The sequence below is a fragment of the Sapajus apella genome, unplaced genomic scaffold (genome assembly GCF_009761245.1).
Source record: "Sapajus apella isolate SASKATOON/1434 unplaced genomic scaffold, GSC_monkey_1.0 scaffold23, whole genome shotgun sequence".
In the NCBI taxonomy this organism is placed as follows: domain Eukaryota; kingdom Metazoa; phylum Chordata; class Mammalia; order Primates; family Cebidae; genus Sapajus; species Sapajus apella.
In genome coordinates this window covers 11,617,221-11,634,277 of record NW_022436963.1, presented here as the reverse complement: position 1 = coordinate 11,634,277, position 17,057 = coordinate 11,617,221, and the positions used below count along the sequence as shown (strand labels likewise).

Here is a 17,057-nt window from a genome sequence, read left to right as displayed (position 1 = left end):
TTTTGTTAAAAAGGAGTTGGAGAGGGAGAATATTTGAATGAAATTACTAGGTTTCATACAAGACTAATTAGTATCCCGCAAAGCAATTAAACCATAAACTTTAGTTATTCTTTTGTACTAGACAAAAATCTACAAGTTAACCTATAACTTGATAGTGCCACATGGTACAGTAATCAAAAAGTATATAGAACAGTCAAACACAGATATGTTCGTTTACAGAATTAAATAGTCCTTGGGTGGGCTTGGGGAACAATATTCTAGTACAGTATTGAATGGACATGACATACACCATTGCTACCACCACTCTTTATTTCCTAGTTTTTGATCGTTTTTGTTAACCAGGGTCATATTGACTTTGTGTCACAGTATTTGCTACAATGAAATTCTTGCAAAAGGTCCATGCGTTATCTTAGGAACATTATGATACATAAGAAAAATAGGAATGTCTCGATTCTTTCTTCAGACTAGTTTTAAACAATGGGTGTAAATTAGCAAAAAAAAAAAAATGAGAAGAATAAACTATAAAAATGTAGCTATTTTTGTAAGTATCAATACCAAGTTTCATAACGTGATTTCACTCTTAAAATAGTGAAAACTGATGATAAAACTAACAAAATTGGTTAATTTTATGGATGACTTACCTTGTGAATACAGTCAAGTGGGATAGGTTTCAGATTAACCTAACAGAGAAATTGGTAATTAGTCCATATCCATTGATAACTTCAGTTCTCCTCCTGCCACAGAGTACCTATAGAACGGTGTTTAGTGAAGATATTCTGTTTGCATTAACATTAGGTCTAATTTCTAGCTGAACATCTCTATCTCATTTGTCTTTCCATTTACCATTTGCCAGTGTCACACATTGTACTGTTAAGATTCTTAAATATAAGTGACATCCATTTTCAAGAAATAAGTGTTTCGTTCATGAAGGGTATTTCTAGGTTTATGGTAAGTTTGTTCTCATTTTTAGTTTGCTCTTCAGACAAATAGTGTAATATATACTGTTCTTCTTCCTTCTTATTGAATATTTTCTACTAAACCTATCTTTTTATGATTCTGAAATGCCAGCTTCAGTTTTTTTATTAATTCATACTGACCCTGGGCTGAGCTGTCTATCTCAGCTTAATGGCGATTTATAATATATGGATGGCATTCCCCTGCCATTAATGTTTAATGAATTGGCTCCTGATCCAATAGAGTCTAATAAAGATAATCACTAGAATACATTGTCTTTCTGCAGTGCCCTAGAAACTTTTTTTTATTTTCCCTGCTGTATACCTTTGGCCTGTAGCCTCCTTTCTTGCCTTTTTCGGTGCACTCTTCTCAACCTCTTTTTCATTATTTAGTCCGACTGCATACATTTTTACACTTAATTTCTTTACAGGTCAGTAAGACAGTCTGCTGAGTGGAAACTTTAAAAAGTATCAGCCTGCATGATTGTTGGAAAGAAAGAGAACCTTAAATACTGACAGGTTGGAGACTTATTTACATGTAGAGTAAAAGAAACACATTTTTAAAAAATCTAGGCTGCTTCTTACAGGCCATATCCCCAGGGGATCATCCCTTCTTTGTAATGTACATTTGAGATGTATTAAAAACAAAATTGTGTCCTGGAATTAGGTAGTGATGATGGATGCACGTTTTTCTGAACATAGGAAAGAGTATAAAATTGTATATTTTAGAAGGGTAAACTTTATGGTATATGAAGAAATATATACCTATGATATATTAATAGTTGTGTATTTTTAATGATATGCATTAATATATTTTCTATAATTTTGTCACATATAGCATGCATAAAACATTGGAACTGGATGATTTGAGGATGCAAAGTTGAGTATTTTGATACTGTAAACACACACACACACACATATATATATATATATATATATATACACACACACACATACACACACACACACACACACACACACACACACACACACACACCCCGCTTTTTACTCTCCTAAATCAGTTCTTTCCAGATTTCCAGTGAAAGGCATTTTAGCTAGCTTATGAACGCCATCTAATTTGTCTGTTTCTTTGCTACTGCAGAACGTGAACAGAGGCCACTCTTTACTCCAGTGTGCACTCTCCATAGGTCTTTCTTCATTTAGGATGGCTTGATCATGAGGGTTCTGCCATCCGTTACCTCTAAACAGCTAGCCGCCCGCTCTCTAATCTTTCCAATTCAAGCTCTGTTCTTGGAACTGCACTTATTTCAATCTGGTTGTTGGATTTACCTTGGGGCTCTGTATTCCTGAAGCCACAGGCTGCTGATATCTTAGAAGCCATAAGAATCTTCCTACTTGTTTGAAACAGGAGTTTCTGGATCCTGAGTTTAGAGATCATCCCAGGTATTTTTTTCTAAGATGTGTTGTTTTTTTAAAAAAATTAAAATATTCTTTACAACAGTTTTAGATTTTCAGAAAAATTGTGCAGATAGTTCAGAGACTTCTCATAACATTTTCCCTCCCTATTACCACTACTACCCCACCCCTGCCCACCACCAGTGTCTCCTATTATTAACCTTGCATTAGTGTAGCACATTTATTACCTCAGTGAATGAATCATTATGACACATTTGTAATAAACGAAGTTGGCCTATTAACGATTCTGTGAATTTTTTTTTTTTTTTTTTTGGCAGAGTCTTGCTTTGTCACCAGGCTGGAGTGCAGCAGCATGATCTCAGCTCACTGCAACCTCTGCCTCCTGAGTTCAGGCGATTCCCCTACCTCAGCCTCCAGAGTAGCTGGGACTACAGGTGTGCGCCATCACACCTGGCTAATTTTTTGTATTTTAGTAAAGATGGGCTTTCACCATGTTGGCCAGCATGGTCTCCATCTCCTGACCTTGTGATCCGCCTGCCTTGGCCTCCCAAAGTCCTGGGATTACAGGTATGAGCCGCCGTGCCCAGCCTATTCTATGGATTTTTACAGATGCATATTGTTGTGTGTCCACCATTACAGTTTGATATAGACTAGTTTACATTGCCCTAAGAAATTTTCTCTATCAAACCCCTGGTAATTCCTAATCTCTTTGTTGCCTCTATAATTTTCCCTTTTCCATTATGTCGTATAGTTGGTATCCTAAGATATGTGGTCTTCTCCTACTGATTTCTTTCACTTAGCCACATGCCTTTAAGGTGCTTCCATACCTTTATATGGCATGAGAGTTCTTTTTTTAAAAAAATCATAGAATAATATTCCATTGTATGGATTTGCCACAGTTGATTTATACATTCACATATTGAAAGACAGATTATTATGAGTAAAGTTTCTATAAGCTTCTCTAAGCAGGATTTTGTGTAAACATTGGTTTTCAACTCAGTTGAGTAGATGCTTAGGAGCTTGATTACTGGATTCTGTGGTGAAACTATGTTTCGATTTGTAAGAAACTGTAAAACTGTAGTCCAAAGTGGCTATACTATTATACCATTATTTCCACCAATAATGTCCGAGAGTTCCCATCACTCATTTGGGATTACCAGTCTTACGGATTTAGCTATTGCAATAGGTATGTACTGGTCTATCATTGTTTTAATTTATAATTCCTTAATGACACGATATTAATATTTTCTACCACTCTGTGACTTATCTTTTCATTCTCTTAACAGTACTTTTGATAGAGCATAAGTTTTAAATTTTAATGAAATTCAGCTTAAAATTTTTTTGGAGATACATTTTTGGTGTTACATCTATAAACAAATTGCTGAACTCAAATCTAGTTTTTTTCTCTGTGTGATCTTCTACAGGTTTTATAGTCATGAATTTTTCATTTTACATTTAGTTCTATGATTTATTTTGAGTTAATTTTTACAAATGGTAGAAGGTCTGTGTGTAGATCTTTTTTTTTTTTTTTTTTGGCTTATGGATGTCTAGCACTATTTGTTGTCTATTGAATTGCCTTTGCTCCTTTGTCCAAGGAAAGTTGTTTATATTGGTATTGGTCTACTTCTGGATTTCCTCTTCTGTTTTTTGATTGACTTACCTATTCTGTCACCAGTACTATGCTGTCTTGATCACTGTAGCTTTGTAGCAAGTCTTCAAGTTGAGTAGTATAACTCCTTCAACTTTGTTCTTCAATGTTGTATTGGGTATTCTGGGTCTTGAGCCTTTCTCTATGAGCTTTACAATCGCTTTTTGACATTCACAGAATAACTTGCTGGAATTTTGATTGCAGCATTGAATCTACAATTAAGTTGGGAAGAACTGAAAACAGTATCGAGTCTGTGTATCCATGAACACAGAATATCTATTCATTTATTTAGATTTTCTTTTATTTCTTTCATCAGGATTTTCTGTATTTCTCATACAGAACCTGTGCATATATTGTTAGATATTTTTACATCCATGTATTTTATTTTTATGCTAATGTAAGTGGCATTGTGCTTCTAATTTCAAGTTCCAATTGTTATTTTCTGGCATATTGGAAAGAAATATTTTTATATTAAATTTCATGCTGAAACATTGCTACAATTGCTTCTTTGTTCTAGAGAATGTTTTGTCAATTCTTTGGGATTTTTCTACGTAGTAAGCCATATCATCTGAGAGCAAAAACAGTCAAACTTTTCTATCTTTTTCTTAATATTCTTTCCTTTTCTAATCTTATTGTTTACTTAGGTCTTCCATTATGCTGTTGAATAGCAATATTGACAGGGGAAAATCTTGCCTTGTTCTCAGTAGCTTGCTATATCAAATTACTACAGACTAGTGGCTTCAAACAATAGAAATGTGTTCTCTCTCAGTTCTGAAAGCCAGAAGTCCAAAATCTGGGTGTCAGCAGGGCCATACTCCCACAGAAGCTGTTGGGGGAAATCCATTCCTTGTCTGTTTCAGCTTCTGGTAGCTCCATACGTTCCTTGAATTGTGGGTGTGGGTGTGACACTAATCTCTATCTTCCTGGTCACATTGGCTTCTTGATGAGCCTGTATTTCACTCTTGCCTCTACCTTATATTTATGATCGAGAGCATTAAGGCCCACTCAGATAACTTAGGGTAGTCTTCTTAGCTTAAAATTCTTAATTTAGTTACAGCTATGAAGTTTTTTTCTTTCAAAGAAGGTAACATTTTCATGTGTTAAAAGCTAAAACTTGATATCTTTGGGAGATCCTTAGTCAGCCTATTATACTACGCTGGTCTTTAAGCATTTGTTTGGTTCTCTATTGAGGATGATGTCATGTTAGCTGTAGGTTTTTTTTTAGATTTTTTGATATCAAGTTGAGGAAGTTTCATCTATTCCTAGTTTGCTGAGAGTTCTCACTCATGAATGAGTATGGGATTTTGTCAAATGCTTTTCTGTATCTGTTGCTTTTATGATTTTTCTTCTTTGGCCAGTTGATTTGATAAATTACATTTGTTGACTTTTTGAATGTTACACCAGCTGTGTATCTGGAATAAATCCTGTTGTTGTGTATAATTACTTTTATACATTATTAGATTTGATTTGCTAAGATTTTGTTGAGGCTTTTTATGTCATGTTGACAAGCGATATTAATTTATAGGTTTTCTTTCTTTTAATGGGGTTTGCATATGTATTCTGGTTTTGCTACAGAGTACTGCTGGTATAAGATGACTTTGGAAGTGTTCCCTCTGCTTCACCTATCTGAAGAAGGTTGTAGAGAATTGGTATCATTTTTTTTCCTTAAATATTTGATATAATTCATCAGTTAAACTGTGTGGACCCAATTTATTATTTATTTTTGGAATATTATTTATTGAATCAATTTTTTTTTAAATGATACCGATAGGCTGGGTGCAGTGGCTCACGCCTGTAATCCCAGCACTTTGGGAGGCCAAGGCAGGCAGATCACAAGGTCAGGAATTTAAGACCAATCTGGGCAACATAGTGAAACCCCTATCTCTACTAAAAATACAAAAATGTATCTGGGTGTGGTGGTGTGCGCCTGTAATCCCAGCTACTTGGGAGGCTGAGGTAGGAGAATCACGTGAGCCCGGGAGGTGGAGGTTGCAGTGTGTGGAGATTGTGTCATTGCACTCCAGTCAGGGCAACAGTGTAAAACTCCATCTCAAAAAAGGAAAACAATAGACCTATTTAGATTATTGATTTCTCTTTGTGCAAGTTTTGTTAGTTTCTTTTAAGAAATTAGTTCTGTTTAAGTTATCAAATTTGATATCACAGTTGTTCACAGTATTTATATTTTTATTTTTATTGATTTTATTTCTTTTCTAGAGACAGAGGCTCGCATTGATGCTCAGATTGGAGTGCAGTGGTGTGATTTTGGCTCACTGCAACCTCTGCCTCCTGAGTTCATGTGATTCTCCTGCCTCAGCCTCCCAAGTACCTGGGATTACAGGTGTCTGCCACCAAGCCCAGATAGTTTTTTGTATTTTTAGTAGAATCGGGTTTTCATTATGTGGGCCAGGCTGATCTCCAACTTATGACCTCGTGATCCACCCACCTTGGCCTCCCAAAGTGCTGGGATTACAGGTATGAGCCACTCCACTCATCCCTTATTATCTGTTTAATATCCATGAAATTAGTACTGATGACCCCTCTTTCATTTCTAATGTTAGTTTTATGTATTATTGTTCCTTTTTTCCTGGTTAGCCTGACTAGAGATTTAGCAATTTTATTGATCATTTAAAAATGATTAGCATTTTGTTTTGTTAATTTTTCTCTGATTGATTTCCTCTTTTCAATGTAATTGATTTCTGCTTTAACTTCTGTTACTGTTTTTCTTCTGATTGCTTTAGGTTTGAATTGTTTTTCTTTATCTGGGTTTCTAAGGTAGAAGTTTAGATTATTAATTTTAGATCTTTCTTTTTTGATATGTGTATTCAGCGCTTTAAATTTCCTGCAAAGCATTGTTTTCCTTGCATTCCACGAATTCTAAGTTCTATTTTTATTTTTATTTATTTCAAAATATTTAAAAATTTATCTTTGAGAAATTTATTTTGGCATGCCTTATTTTTGTTGCTGAAAGCTGGAAATAGTATCTTGAGTGATGGGAGCTAAGAATATTGGGGTTTTGTTAGGAGGTTTTCTGTTTATCTAGCTTAGAGCTGGACTGCGTTTAATGCTTGCTATAGCTTTAAGTGTCAGATGCTTCTGTTTGCTTGCATTTTTTGTCTTCCCTGTTGTCTTTGGGATTTCCTAAGAGCTCCTTATTAAATACAGTCTGTGCCTTTCACCTCTCAGTTGTAATCCACCTTTGTTATACCAAAGCCGCCTTCACGTGGTGATCAAACCTCGGGAAGGATAATTGTTCTATAATAGTATGATTACATCTCAGTTTTCTTAGTGAGTCTGAGTTTCTAGGTTGCGATCTTTTGAAATGTTCTTAGACCTTTTTTTGTCCCTTGACATTAGACAGGAAGGCTAAAGGAGTCTGGAGCAGACTAATTGCCTTTCCCCCAAGTCAGATAAATCTCTGGTAAAATAGCTTACCTAAAAGGACATGTCCTTCTTATAGAGAACAATCTGGGAAACTTTCAAAACAGTCACTTTTTCTCTCCCCTGAGATTTTTCTCCAGCCTTCCCCATGAGAATATAGTAGGGTTCTTGGAGATAAAACTCACAAAAGTATAGAGTCTCCCCTAAGACTAGACTACGAGAATTTTTAACTCTTAAGCTAGTCTGCACTGAGCCGCCAACAATTTGTTCAAATTATCATACACGTGTTCCTATTAGTTCCTAGGTCCTTCTGGTTTTGCTTCAGGTAATCTGATCTTGCCTGTGATTCTTTGTGTTTACATGTTTCTCCAGATTTGGGGATAGTGGTTTGCTTTGTGACCTCAGTTTTCTGATTAACCTAAAAACGTCATTAATTTTCAGATAGTTCACTGGTTTTCCTTGTTGTAAATATTTTTCTTGTTGCAAATTGCAGTGAAGCAATGTTACTGTCTGGGAATAATACCTGAAGTTTGTCATCTCATGCCAGGAAAATTAAGGACATGGACACACAAAATGAATGACTTTAGGAGCAGAGGTTTAATGGGCAAAAGAAAGAGAAAGGAGAGCAGCTATCTATCTTGTGAGAGAGAGGGGTGACCAAATGAGATTTCCAGCCCATGGCAGAGTGCACTGGATTTTATAGATAGGCTTGAGGAGACGATGTCTGATTTACATAAGGCCCAAAGATTGGTTGGACCAGGTGTGATAGTTATATAACCTTCGGGGAAACTGGCTGCCCCACCCTAATCTTATTATGCAGATGGGTACTTTGCCTGGCTGGTACCATGTTGCCTGCTCCTTACTGTACATGTGGCTGGCAAAGAAAGGGAAGATGGAGCTGCCATTTTGAACATGCTTAGTACCAGGTAGCTTTTTCTTATTGACACAACTGCTGGCATTCACCCATGCAAGCTTCCAGCTTGCTTATCTATGTCTACAGCTTGATTTTACTGGCTGCTCTTTGTTAGAAAAGAAAATGATCTCGGGGTTGCTTTTCATTAAAAGGAAAACCTTACAGAGGACTCTCGTTCCCTCACTATCTACTAAATAATTCCCTTTTAATTCCTATATCAACAGCTTGCAACTTCTTTATATGTCCATCCCAAAATATTTTTATGCAAGTGGTTAATAGAGAAAACCAGATCCAGAAATTGGGACATCTATTAATATGAAAATTGATATTTTTTCGTGTTTTCATTGCTTTCTTGTCTACCACCAGGACTTCAGCAGGAAATTAAGATGTCACCAAGATTTTTTTAAGTAACTAAAAGTTCTAGGTGCTACTGATATACTTCGGATGCTTGTTCACACCAAATCTCATGTTGAAATGTAATCCCCAATGTTGCATGAGGTGCCTGGTGGGAGGTGTTTGGGTCATGTTGGTGGATTCCTCATGAATGGCTTGGTGGCATCCTTGCAGTAATGAGTGAGTTTGTTCTCACTCTGATTTCACATGAGATCTGGTTGTTTAAAAGAGGCTGGGACTTCCTCCACTCTCTCTTTTGCTCCTTCTCTTGCCCTGTGACCCCTGAGATACGCTGTCTCCCCTTTGCTTTCTGCCATGATTTTAAGCTCCCTGGGGCTCTCGCCAGAAGCCCAGCAAATGTTAGTTCCATGCTTCCTTTACAGCCTACAGAATCATGAGCCAAGTAAACCTCTTTTCTTTAAAATTTGCCCAGCTTCAGATATTCCTTTAAAATAATGCAAAGAGACTAATATATGTGCCTTTTGCACCTTTGAAACAGGAATTTTAAAAATCTTTGTGTGATTCACCTTGTTCTCTGGTTACATAAACACTGTTGAGGCATCTCCACTGGCTGAGGCCAGTTATCTCACCAGGTTTATACTTTATAGACTCTCAGACATGGTTGGGTTCTGAATGAGTACTCTGATATCATTCGCACCTTCAGCATCGTTTTTCTCAGCTTAAAAACGCTTGTGTGAATGCCTGGCCTTTTCACAAAATAAGCAGAGTATTTTAGACATCGTCTGCTGGACTTCATCTTTCTGCAGAAGGAAACGTTGGTGTATAAAAAATTACAAAAACAAATTCTCAAAACTACTGTTTAAACTTATCCTGTTTGGTTAGCTTGGAGGAGAGCAATACTTGCTGAACTGTTCCTCAGTTTTTAGAAACTGAATTTGTGCACACATAGAAGTCTAATGACTACAGATTGTGGGGCATTATTGTATGATAACCTTAGGATTTGATGCCCAGTGACCACATGAGAAGATGGAGTATCAGTTTAGTTTTAGTAACTGACTCTCCCTTATAAGAACTCTGACCCTCTGTAATATGTTAGAACAAAATCTTTCCTAAGTATACATTTATTGATCACATATTATGTGCCAACAACTCTGTGTGTGTGTGTGTGTGTGTGTATATGTGTGTGTGTGTGCCATATATATATATATTACCATATATATATTACCATATATATATATATATATATATATATTGCCATATATATATAAATATATGGTATTGACTGAGGCAACATTTGTGAACTCAGAGAGGTTTCTGTGTAGTGGATATAAGATGAATCCCTACTGTCAGCTTTCTGCAAAACCACCAGCAAAACCTGTTTATAAAACAAAGCTATCATTTTAGATCTACTATACAGGTATTGATCGACTTACCACCTATGCAACTTACGACCATTCGACTTTACGACCACAATTGCTAGCCACGACTGCTCCACGTCTGGCAGTGCAAACGTTGCCCAGCTGGGCGTACGACAGTGCGAACCAGCTTCCGGCAGCACTACCATCTCCGCGTGCACCATTTCAACTGTACATATAGTCTACTCAACTTACGACCAAATCGTGTTGTGACCGGTCCGCGGTACCGACCGTGGTCGTAAGTCAAGCACTAGCTGTAGTAAAAGAATGTACAAGTTTGACAGAATCTGATTAGTTGCTCAAAATGGACATTTACAGAGTTTTGGGCTTGTTCTGCATTACTTTAAGGCAGGTATTGCAAGTCAGATAAATTACGGGAATTGGACAAGAGTTTAGACAAAGTAGTCATGTTTGTGGCACAAAGAGGTGAGGGTCTTAAAATAATCCCTGGTGAGTAAACTGATGACCTTGCTAAGAAAGTTATTTTAGTTGATTCATAGTTTTTTTTTTTCCCTTTATTCCAGAAGGAAATATTTCCCAGAGCAGGGAGCCACGTTGTCAGCAATAATGAAAACAGTAATGAAAATATGCCTAGCTCCAAAATTTTCGTAAAGGGACAAAAAATTCTAGTTATCACAAATAAATGAACTTGAATTCTTAAAGTATAGCCATAAGGAGGCTTTGAATAAAATGCAAAAATTTTGACTCTATTAAATGAATGAAAAGAAACTTTCTCTTCCTAGAGAGTATCATTTTAAAATAATAGATAAATGTGGGAGAAATTTATTTTGTTATTCTAATGTAATGCTGTTTGGGAATGAAATTAAAATAGAATTTTTTTCCTAAACCAAAGTTGTAGAACTTCCTATTTTGCAGTTGCAATTAGCCATGCTAAATTTGCTGACATGAGTGTTTCACTGAAGCCTTTAATACATAGGCTGTGCTGGTCAGGGCTGGGCCATACCTACTGTCTGGCTGGTAAGGCTCTGAATTGCCCTTAAAGATGTGTTTGTAGTAGACCTGAACAGACTGATTTTAGTGGAGTCCAAGAGACTACCCCTTCTGTTTTAATAGATTTGTCTTTTTCTCAAGTGTTTGAAAAAACTGGGCTACTACCTTGAACTCAGAACAACTTCTTGTTGTTGCTGTGATTGCTGTGGGCATATTTTTGTTATAGACAAGTTTTTGTTTCCATATTATTATAAACATAGCTTATGACACATATTCTCAAATGTGCACAGAAAAGCTTAATGTTTGTATTTATACAACAATGTAATAAGTGTGGCTCATTCATTCCATATGCAAGGTAGATTTTTAGGTAAGCATTCAGGTAAAGGGTATTTTGTCATTTCATTTTTCAACAATTTCTTGTGTATCTGATATGTAGATGGCGATATATATTAAGTGTTAGTGTGTTAGGGTTTTGGATTTGGGAATTTAGTGGAAGAGAGTGGAACCAGTGCCTGCCCTCAAGAAGCTGATAATCTAGTGAGGTGGAGAAATTTTCAACCAAGAATGAGACACACAAGTTAGTATTAGTGCTCTGGTAAATGGTGTGAAAGATAGTTATCTGATGTTATAAAACCATATTACCATGTATAAGGAGATGAACTTTCAAGTTGAACTGAGAGTAGAAGGCAGAGATGTTAATGAGGCAGAGTGATCTAAGTAGAGAAAACAGATGTGTAAGATCCCTAAGGAGACGGAACTAGAACTCAAAGGCTTATCATTACTGCCAAAATGTAATTTTTCATAGCCATGTTCTTTCAATTGTCTTCTTTAAATATTAATTATTTTAATAAAAATTATATAAGTCCATTTTAATATTTAATCTACACAAAGATGACATACTTTTATTAATTTCTCTAAATGTTCAGAACATTACACTTTCTGTGATTTTAAATATTTTTGAAAGCTCTTTCAACTTGTCCTTTAGGAAGACTCAGCTGTCATCTGCATACTTGCCAACAGAAATAGTGTTTTCACAGTAAAGAAACAAACTTAGAACTTAGGAGGTACCATCATGTTAATTGCTGCCTTGTAATGTTTAATTATTGTCATTTTATTTATTGACTGTGACTAGAATCACACTAGCAGTGTGATCATCATAAAAAAGTGAAGCTTTTCTTTGTCTTTTTTTTTTTTTTTTTTTTTTTTGAGACAGAGTCTTAAATCATCTCCGAGGCTGAAGTGCAATGGCACAATCTTGGCTCACCACAACCTCCACCTTCTGGGTTCAAGTGATCCTCCTGCCTCAGCCTCTTGAGTAGCTGGGATTACAGGTGCCTGCCACCACCTCTGGCTAAGTTTTTGTACTTTTAGTAGACACGAGATCTCACTATGTTGGCCAGGCTGGTCTCAACTCCTGACCTCATGGTCTTCCCACCCCTGCCTCCCAATGTGCTGGGATTACAGGCATGAGCCAACATGTCCAGCTGAGGTTTTTCTTTTAAACAGAAGAATTACATTTCCAATTCAGTAAAATTTTCTCTAGAAGAGAATTGGATATTAATTCAAAGAAATTTGAAGTTTTTATTTTACCCTATGCTTATGCAGAATTTTAGAGAATTCCCGAAATCTCTAAATCTTCAATTTCCAAGTAACTGAACGGCAGTGATAAATTTTTTTTTGAGACGGAGTCTCGCTCTTGTTACCCAGGCTGGAGTGCAATGGCGTGATCTCGGCTCACCGCAACCTCTGTCTCCTGGGTTCAGGCAATTCTCCTGCCTCAGCCTCCTGAGTAGCTGGGATTACAGGCACGTGCCACCATGCCTAGCTAATTTTTTGTAGTTTTAGTAGAGACGGGGTTTCACCATGTTGACCAGGATGTTCTCGATCTCTTGACCTCGTGATCCACCTGCCTCGGCCTCCCAAAGGGCTGGGATTACAGGCTTGAGCCACCACGCCCGGCCAAAATTTTTATCTAAGCAAATTATTTCCACCATAGATGTTCTCTTTAAATAAATCTTGCATTTTGAGCCTAATGTTATAAGAAACCAAGTATGATATGTGTAGTTTTTACTAATCCATTGTTTATCTTGTTAGAGAAACAGTGAGCAGATTAGCTACCTAGGTGAAGTGGTTTGAATGGTGATAGAATTGTTAGACATAGGTTAATTTGATAGCACCTTCAAGGCCCAACTCAAGGGAGGCCAGATTTTCCCTCATTGTCAGTCATCTGCTTTTGTTAGTGGTGGATGGAGGAGCTATCACGTTTCATTCTCAAAATCACAGCATCCATTTGCATGTGGAGATGTGGAAGGAAGGCCTACACAAGTGTCTGTTGAGGCGTTTTCAGCTGGAGATCTGCCTTGATTTGTAGATCTGCTTGTCTCTTTACCGAGTTTCAGGATTATAGTTCTAACGTATCTGTTCCTGTGACTTTAAACTCAGTTTGTATAGAAGTGGCCACCCAGGGAGGTGCTCATCCTCACTAATATTCAGAACTTCAAGAGTATTATTTGATTAGTTTTGGGAGTCCTTGTTCTGTCACCCTTTCTGTACCTCAGGACTTAATGTTTTCACACTGGGGGAATTGGTAGAGGATCAGTAAAGAAGGATTCATCATCACTGCTTCCTGAAGATGTTCTGTGCCCCTGATAGTCCCAGACACACCCTTCCTTTTCTGACATGGGATGATGTTGCTGACTATTACCTGGTCTCCATCTCTGCCTTTATAAACCTTCTATATTAATGCCCAGCCCATGTGTTCCTGGTCTATGCAGCCTTTCCTGCCTCTCTCATCGTAGCTAAGAGTTGTGTTCCTGCCTTCGACACCTTCAGCCTCATTTCTAGGCATACTTGTTAAATTCTGCTTCATATTGGAGTTACTTGTATAAATGCCACTTAACTCTCACCCTTAGCTCTAAAGAGCACCGTTACAACTGTGTCTGGCTTAGTTTCCCGCAGAGCACAAAGGATGTGCTAGACCATCAGCAAAGCGTTCATGAGAGGACGAGGATACAGGAGGCAGTACTACAGCACCGTGTAGAGCTTGAGCTCTGGAGCCAGGCTGCCTCTGTCTAGAGCTCACTTCCTCCAGTTAGTAGTATGTATGATCGTGGACCAGTCTCTGTGTCTCAGTTTCCTCATTGGGTTGTTGTGAGGATTTACTGAAACAATTTACATAAAGCACTTGGTGCTACACCTGGAGTTTGGTAAGTTTTCAGAAAGTGTTAAAAATTGTGGTCAGCAATTCAGGAGTGCATGGAGCCTCTACTATCTGCTTTTTTATACATTCACAGATATTGAGTATTAGCTCTCTGCCAGGCATTATGCCATATTGAGTCTGCAAAAATGAATGATAAGTATCTTCATAACAGAAGGGAAGGATCAATACCAACAACAGAATGCTTAGTATAGGGCTTTTTTTTATGACAATGATGTGGTGAAGTGAATTTCATGGTAATGGGAAGCAGATGTACCATACTTTGACCTCGATATTTACCGTGCACTTGACAGTGCATAGAGACAGTGGTACTAACAAGAAGTGAAATTTTTAGATTATTTCTAATCTCCAGTTCAGTTAGTTCCTCACTTCTTAGTGAAGAAATCTATTATCAGAGATGCTAATAGGGAATAACATAAACTAAGGTTTTACTTCTTGTCTTTCTCTTTGTCTATGCTAATGAGCTTGTATTTTATTTTTTAAGACAGGGTTTCACTCCTTTCGCTCAGGCTGAGGTGCTGTGGTGGGATCTCAGCTCACTGTAACCTCTGCCTCCCGGACTCAGGCGATTCACCTGCTTCAGCCTCCTGAGTAGCTGGGAGTATAGGTGTGTGCCACCATGCCTGGCTAATTTTTGTATTTTTTTGTAGCGGTGGGGTTTCACCATGTTGGCTAGGCTGGTCTTGAACTCCTGACCTCAAGTGACCCTCCCACCTTGGCCTTCCAAAGTTCTGGCATTACAGGTGTGAGCCACTGAGCCTGGCCTCTATGCTAACAAGCTATTACTGACCTCAAAGGCGGGCAGCAGAAGTTAGCCCCCAAATAGTGGCAGTCCACTATTATTCTATAGATTCCCCCTGTTAATAGTCAACTGGAAAAAAATCTCCCATGGGTCAAGCATAAGTCCTCTTTTAGTGATTTCAGATTATCTACTTCGAGACCTTTGCAAGTTGTCTTTTAATGCCCTTCCTATGACCTATTGCAAGAAGACCATCGTCAGTCTGCTAAGCACGTGGTTTAACAGCAAATATGGGTCTCTCTGGAGGATAAAATCCTTTCCATTGTTCCTCCCCATGGTTCCTTGTTGATCTTTCCCTTTCCATCATTACCTTCTTTGTCCTATCCCTCTTCCACACTTGGAAATGGCCCAAACTGAACTAATCTCTGAAGCTGAATATTAGAGCCCTGCTTTGAATCTTGATACATTTTTATTTGAGCTTTCCTCCTACCTCATTTTTTGCTGGAACATTCTTCCATTTGGCTTTTAATAGGGGACATTTGTGAACAATATTTCATAACCAGTTACAGATTTCAAAGTTTTGTATGTATATGATAATAGTCCAAGTGCTTTTAGACTTGAACATCTATTAAGAATTCTATTGCCTTTTCCCTGAAAGGCAACTGCTTTCTTATTCCCATATTGCAGGTGAGGTTATTGAGGCAAATGGGCTGGTGAAAATGTGGAATGTGAAATCTGTTTCAGAATGCTAGAACCAACTCACTGTGCCAGTAATAGAAAATCAAAGTAACTTTAACCAAAATTGGGATTCTATGTGAAGGAAAAAGTGTGTCTCACTGCAACAGAAAAGAAAAAGTGCCACACAACTTCACTAGGAAGGGAGGCAAGAGCTACAGATATGGTCTGAGCCTCTTCTTTCCTCCCCTTTTTCTCTGTTTGCCACCTTTGTGATGGGGCCCCTTCTGTTCTGGTCTAAGTGATGTGGTATCTTAGACCACTGAGTCTCTATCATCTGACTTTACTGGATCAGCAGATGCAAACTCATCCCATGAATTCTAGTTCCAAATTCTCTGAACTGAGAATCTGATTGGCTGGCCCAATGTGGAGTCAGATACACCCCCTCGGTCATTTTCGTTCTGGATTTATATGAGGCCTGGTCATTTTCAGAGAAACCTATGGACCTGAATAGAAACTTAAAAGAATCTTCTAACCCACCAATGAGTTTATAACTCATCAGAAGATCATAAATGTTCATCCATAAGTGTGTAACTCCCCATCTTTTATGACCTGGAATAGCAATGTTTTAAATGAAGTTAGTCATTTCCCCCTCAAAGTTTCTGTAACACTTCTGGACTCCCTTCCTAAACTCTTAGTTGTTTCATCATTTCTATCTCCTTCACTAGACTGTGAGCTTCTTGAAGAAAATGACCCTGTGCTCTTCAATCTTCAGATCCTTAATGGTTGGCACAGTACCAGGATATTTTGAATGCTTAGCAAATACTGATTGAATGGAGAAATAGATAAAAGTTTACCTACCTCAAAAGACATTTCTTTGGGCTCCCACATTTTAAAAATTTTTGTGTTGAAGTCATAGACAGCTAAAAGATAACTGAGGCAAAAATACAGCCTAGAGTGATAAACAAAAGAAACTTTTACGTTCACAGAAAGTAGTACCCATTCGTGCATTCGTAATTCACTAGGAAAATATGAAGATTTCTCACAAGAACAGCCAGCAGGTGATTTCAACACACTGTAGCTTCTGGTCAGTAAAAGAAGACTATTTCAAATGGAAAGAAATTCTAGATTTCAAATGAATGGCCAGTAAAATCCCAGTGATTGAGCACATCAGCTGAAGGTTTCCAGTACGGTTACAGAGATAGAAACTGAAAATATCTTGAGAGCTCATACTTAATCCTTTAGGTATTCTTTTTTAGATGTTATTTTTTATTTTGAAAGTTTTAAATTACTTACTAGTTTTTGATGGCTTCCATAACAAATTACTGAAAACGTAGTAACATAAAACAGCAAAAATGAATTATTTAACAACTCTAGAGGCCAGAAGTCTTAAATGGCTCTCACTGGGCTAAAATCAAGATGTCAGCAGGGCTGTGT

The 17,057-nt window shown here is 37.5% G+C and overlaps 1 protein-coding gene across 10 annotated transcripts in view; it reads left to right on the top strand.

Annotated features, from left to right (window-relative positions):
* Positions 1 to 17,057, top strand: part of FHIT (fragile histidine triad diadenosine triphosphatase) — a 1,501,749-nt gene that overhangs the window by 907,689 nt on the left and 577,003 nt on the right. The window lies entirely within an intron of this gene.